General features: G+C 40.0%; 1 pseudogene; it reads left to right on the top strand.

Annotated features, from left to right (window-relative positions):
* The first annotated feature begins 3,092 nt into the window (after window positions 1–3,092).
* LOC102828824 lies at window positions 3,093–4,509 on the top strand (annotated as a pseudogene).
* The last annotated feature ends 1,891 nt before the right edge of the window (window positions 4,510–6,400 follow it).

Below are 6,400 nucleotides of genomic sequence, written 5' to 3'. Positions count from 1 at the left end.
TGGAGAAGTATGTCATGATGGGTAAGGTGGAGGGTCAGAGAAAAAGAGGAAGACCTCTAACGATATGGATTGGCCAGGTGGCATCATTGATGGACTCAAGTGTGGCAGCGGTAGTGAGGTTGGCCCAGGATTGGACATTGTTTCATTCTGCTGTGCACGGGGTCGCTATGAGTTGGTTCCGACTCGATGGCACCTAACAACAACATGGATTGATTAAGTATGATGAAAGGATTAAAACCCTGGCACACTCCTTTCCTGATTTTAAACCATTCAGTATACCCTTGTTCTACTTGAGCAACTGTTTGTTGGTCAATGTACAACTTCTTCATGATCATGATTAAGTGTTCTGGAATACCCATTTTTCACAATGTTATCCATAGTTTGTCATGCTCTACAGAGTCCTGATGTGGCACTGTGGGATAATGCACTTGACCATAGGTTGGTTTGAATCACAAGGTTGGTGGTTCTTACTCACCAGCTGCTCCTTGGAAACCCTGTACTGGGTTGCTATGAGTTGGAACTGACTTGACAGCACTTAACAACAACACACATTTAAAAGCCTTTGCATAATCAATGAAGTACAAGTAAACATCTTTCTGATATTCTCTGCTTTCAGCCAAGATCCATCTGTTGTCAGCAATGATATCCCTAGTTTCACTTGCGAAATATATTTACACATACTTTGTAACATACTAGGTACTGAGCAGACACTTTGTGTGATCTTTAAGTATTGACATAATTTTCATCATTATCTGTAAATACTCTCTTTCAGGCACATCTCAGAGACAGACAGACACATTAAAACAGTGTTTGTTCCCCAAAATCAACAGACTACAAAGCAACAATAATATCAATAACAGATATCATCAGAAGCTATGGAGTATTCTAGGGTGATGAGGCAAAGAAACCAAGGACTTTCTATCACTTGGAAGGAAGAAGAGTTAGTTACAGTATCGTCAACTATTCTGAAGAGTTACTCCTAGTGAGTAGGGAGGTAAAGAAGTTTTTAAGATAAGGAAGTGGAATAAGGGAAAGACCTAACTTTGGAAGAAAGGAAGAGACGCTTTAGGAGTGGCTATTAGTGATTTATGGGCTTCTCTGCTTATTGTAATCTTAATTTTCAAAGCTTAGCTCAGATGCTGCCTCCACCATAAAGGTGACTGATGCACCAATTATCAGTCATCCCCTCTTCAGTTCAATTTAAGCAATGTCTTGATGTCAAAACCGAAGAGCAAGAGTATCCGCAGCACAAAGCAATAGATTCTGCCATGAAACCACCAAAGTTCATTATAGATCATGAAATGAGAGATAGTGTAATTAACAGAAGGCACTGCGAGCAATAGCATGTAAAGAAACTTTTATCCATTCCTTGGCCATGCAAAGGCCAAGACAGTCTACTTAGTGCTTGGTACCATGCCAGAAACAGGAGTAACAGATGAAGAAGGTGTCTTCTTTGAGGGTTGACCTGGTTTAGTGAAGAGCCTGAAGAAAACAAATATTTAGTCAAATAATTACTGTATATTATGAGAGATACATGCAGAAAAGCAGAATTGAGTCTGTAAGTGAGTTATTAGTTCTGTCCCATCTCCTTCTACCAAATGCCTCTGACCTTGCCTGCTACTGTTCCCTTTCTTATTCCAGCTACATTTTTGGGTTCCTTAGACATGTCTGGGGAACCCTGCTAGTGCAGTGGTTAAGAGCTTGGCTGCTAACCAAAAGATTGGTAGTTTGAACTGACTAGCCAGAGGAGAACAATGTGACAGTCTGCTTCCATAAAGCTGTATAGACTTAGAGACCCTCTGGGGGCTATTCTGCTCTGTCCTATCGGGTTGCTATGAGTCAGCATTGACTCAATGGCAAGAGGTTTGTCTTGGTTTGGTTTCAAACATGCCAAGCATGCTTCTGCCCCAGAGTGTTTGCGTTCCTGACTCCCTGGGTCTGATGCACCCAGAAACCCAGTGTTTAATTCCTGGCTCCATTCAGTTCTCTTCCATCATCTTATGAGATTGGCTTTTCCAGGCTATTTGATATAAAATTGTACCCCAATTCCTCTTTATCATTTCCCTTCTCCTTACTCTTGATAATCCATATCACCACTGTCGTGTTAAGTTTGTGTTTCTTGTGTCTCCTTCATTAGAATAAAAGCGCCACAAGAGAAATCACTTTTTTTTCTTTCTTTCACTATTTTTTAAAAATATTTTATTGTGAATTTTGTGATAGTTTACATGGGAGAACATTAGCTTTACATTCATTCTATCATATACATTTTATTGCCATCGTTACAATCTCCTCCATGCATTATCAACCAATCAAAAGGTATACCCTGCAAGCCTGCCCCCTAGCCTCTTTTGCTAACTATTGAATCTACACAGCCAAGTACCTGGCACTTGGTAGACCCTCTATAAATGTGTATTGAATAAATGAATGAGAAGAGATGAAGTGAGATTCATGAAAAAATTCACAAAAAGAATTATACATTAACAACATTTACAAGGATGTAAGAGATATCCTAAATAGGTAAGGGGGGACTGGCAACAGGATAGAGAAGTGTTCAAAGGATGCCCCCAGTCAATTCTAACTCATGTTGATCCCATGTAAGGGGGATTAAAACCACATGGTTTACTTAAATAACATGAAGTGGTATGTTAATCATGGTGAATAAACACGTTACATTTACTTCTTTTATGGCCCACCTGACTTTTCCCTCGTAAGAGAGTTCGTTTGTTACTACTCTTGTATCTTAACTAATTGAAAGGTTTTAAAGGACAGGTACCATGTTTTACTCATACCATTAATTTCCAAATTATTAAATAATACATGACTTAAATAAGTAAATAAACAACATTTTGCTTTTTTTTGGCAGGATTGCATTGGTGGGCTGTGCTGCGGGTGTCTCTGAGAGTCTGGCGCCATCTTTGCAACTTTGGTGACCCCTGTATCTATCACCACCATGACTAAGCACATGACCCTTCTTGGCACACTAAAGGGCCACAATGTCTGGGTGACCCAGATTGATACTAGATTGCAGTTCCCAGACATGATACTGTCCACCTCTCGAGTTAAGATCATCATTACATGAAAGCCGACCATAGATGAGACCAATCATGGAATTCCCCAAGATGCTCTGCATGGTCACTGTCACAATGTTAGGGATGTGGTCATCTCCTCTGGTGGCCATTTTGCCCTCTGGAGCTCCTGGAATGGAACACTGCACCTCTGGAATCTCACAACAGGTACCACCAGGCACCCATTTGTAAGCCATACCAAAGATGTGCTGAGGATGACCTTCTCCTCTAATAATGACAGAATGGCTCTGGCTCCCAAGATAAAACCATTAAGCTGTGGAATAATCTCAGCATTTGCAAATGTCCTATCCAGGATGAGAAGCACTCAGAGTGGGTGTCTTGCATCCACTTTTTGCCCTACTCCAGGAACCCCATCGGCATCTCCTGCGACAGACTAGTTGGTCAAAGTATGAAACCTGACTAACTGAAAGCTGAAAACCAACCACAGGCTACCAGAACACGGTGACGATCTCTCCAGATGGATCCCTCAGTGCTTCTGTAGACCAGGATAGCCAGGCCATGCTGTGGGACCCCAACAAACGCAAACGCCTATTTACCTTAGTTGGTGAGGACATCATCAATGCCCTGTCCTCAGCCCCAACTTCTACTGTCTCTGTGCTGCTGCTGTGGGCCCCAGAAGTGAAATATGGAATTTGAAGAGCAAGACCATCATAGATGAACTAAAAAGCTCTCAACACCAGTAGCATCTCTCTGGCCAGGTCTGCTGATACTCAGTTGGTTTCCAGCTACACAGTAACCTTGTTGTTGTTGTTGTTAAGTGCCATCGAGTCGATTCCAATCCAAAGAAAATTTCATAATAATGTACATCAGACAATGTGTGGCAGGTGATAATTGCCACTTGGTAAAAGTTCATGGCAGAGATTTAGAAAATTAAAAAACAAACAAACAAAAACTGGCATTCTGACAAAAAAAAAAAAAAAAAAAAAGACAACAATCCAATATTTGTTGATTAGAGAAAAAGAGCCCATTGGTAGAATATAACACCCAAATGTATTTCTCTCTGCTCAAAAGTGAGAGTTCTCTTCAAAAACTTTAGAATGGAAAAGGATCTAGTTTTTCTGGCATCAACTTCTCTCCCCCCACCCCCAAATGCACACGCACGCACACACACACACACACACACACACACAGCAATTCTATGTGTTATGAAATGGAAGCTGCCCAATCCAGTTTCCATGGTTGGTTATGGATCAGAATGTTGTAATAGACAGGGTTCAAATTGGCTGATTTGGGGAGTGGATGGCCAGACCTTTCTTCCTAAAGGGACCTTAGAGGTCATCTTATTCAGCTTCCCAATTCTACAGATGCAAAAACTGAAACAGAGAAAAGCAGACTACGCTAAGTCATTCAACTACCTAATTTTAGTTAAGAACTATAACTCTAATTTTGTCTTTCCCTTGGGGGCAGGGGGGAAGTGGCCTGAAAATTTGGCATCATATATTTATTAAAATGCAAGCTATTATATTTTTATTATTTGTACTAAACTAAAACGCATACTTTTGTGATCTGTCTTGAAGAAAATTTATATAGAACCGTAAAAGTAATTTATAAGTGTCTTCACTGTGCTTTGTGTGTGTGTGTGTGTGTGTGTGTGGTAAAAAGGAAAACTGGAAAGCAATCTAATTGCTTATCAATAAGGTGATAACTTTCTTCACATGGCGATACCCATGCTATGATATATTATGAAATGGACATCATTCTCTGTTTTCTAACAAGCATACAACCTCTAAGACATTGAAATAAAAACAAACCAGCAAACAAGTCCCAAAATGATCCATATAGTATAATGAAAAAAATAAATTAACCTCAGGTTGCCCCACCAAACAATAATATACATGTGAAGTAAATTTCATAGTGATATGTACCAAACACATATGAGGGTAAGTACACACACAAAAAAATTTTGCTACTAGGGATCCCATTTCATATATGTTACTGTTGTTAAGTTCTGATGAGTTGGTTTCCACACACTGTATAGGGTTTCTGAGGAGCACTTGATGGGTTTGAACCGCCAACTTTGTGATTGTGCTTATCCTACAGTGCCATATGTATACAGGTTTATTCCAAACAAAAAGTTTCTGCAATCAGAAGTTTACTGCAGACAAGTTTCCTCAGCAATACTCTTGTCTCAGTGTTGCTGTTTTTGTTAAGTGCCATAAAGTAAGTTATGATTCATAGTTGTTGTTGTTGTTGTTGTTAGGTACCATCGAGTCGGTATTAACTCATAGCAACCTAATGCACAGAAGAATAAAACACGGCCCGATCCTGGGCCAACCTCACTTTTGTTGCCACGTTTGAGTCCATTGACGCTGCCACTTTGTCGATCCATTTTGCTGGTGGTCTTCCTCTTTTTCTCTGACCCTCCACCTTACCAAACATGATATTCTTCTCCAGTGACTGGGCTCTCCTGACAATATGTCCGAAGTATGAGAGACAAAGTTTGGCCATCCGGCCTCCAAGGCGCACTCTGATTGCTCTTCTTCCAACACTGATCTGTTGGGGTTTTTTGCATCCCATGGCACTTTCAATAGTCTCCTCCCACACCATAACTTAGAAGCATCAATTATCTACTGTCTTCTTTATTCACAGTCCAGCTTTTGCATGCATATGAGGTTATTGAAAATACTATGGCTTGGGTTAGGCACACTTTAGTCTTCAAGCTGACATCTTTGCTCTTTAACACTTATAAAATGTCTTGTGCAGCAGATTTGTCTAATGCAATACAGTGTTTGATTTCTTGACTGCTGCTCCCATGAGTGTTGACAGTTGATCCAGTAAGAATGAAGTCCATGAAAACTTCAATCTTTCCTCCATTGATAAGAATGTTGTTTATTGGTGCAGTAGTGAGGATTGTTGTTTTCTTTACATTGAGATATAATCCATACCGAAGACTGTTCTTTGATCTTCATCAGTACATATTTTTAGTCTTTTTCACTTTCAGCAAGCAAGGTTGTATCATATGCATATCACAGGTTGTTAATGAGTCTTCCTCCAGTCCTTATGACATGTTTTTCTTTGCTCAGCATATAGGTTGAATAAGTATGGTGAAAGACTACAACCCTGCTATACACCTTAATTTTAAACCATTCAGTGTTCCCATATTCTATTCGAACAACTGCCTCTTGGTCCAGTACAGATTCCTCAAGAGCACAATTAAGTGTTCCAGAATACTCATATTTTGCAATGTTGTCCGTAGCTTGTCATGATCCACACAATTAAAAGCCTTTGCATAGTCAATAAAGCACAGGTAAACATCTTTCTGATATTCTCTGCTTTCAGCCAAGATCCATCAGACATCTTCAATGATACCCTAG

Source organism: Chrysochloris asiatica, unplaced genomic scaffold (genome assembly GCF_000296735.1).
Source record: "Chrysochloris asiatica unplaced genomic scaffold, ChrAsi1.0 scaffold00115, whole genome shotgun sequence".
Lineage (NCBI taxonomy): Eukaryota > Metazoa > Chordata > Mammalia > Afrosoricida > Chrysochloridae > Chrysochloris > Chrysochloris asiatica.
The sequence above is the reverse complement of the archived record's forward strand: the minus strand, read 5'-3'. Positions and strand labels throughout refer to the sequence as shown.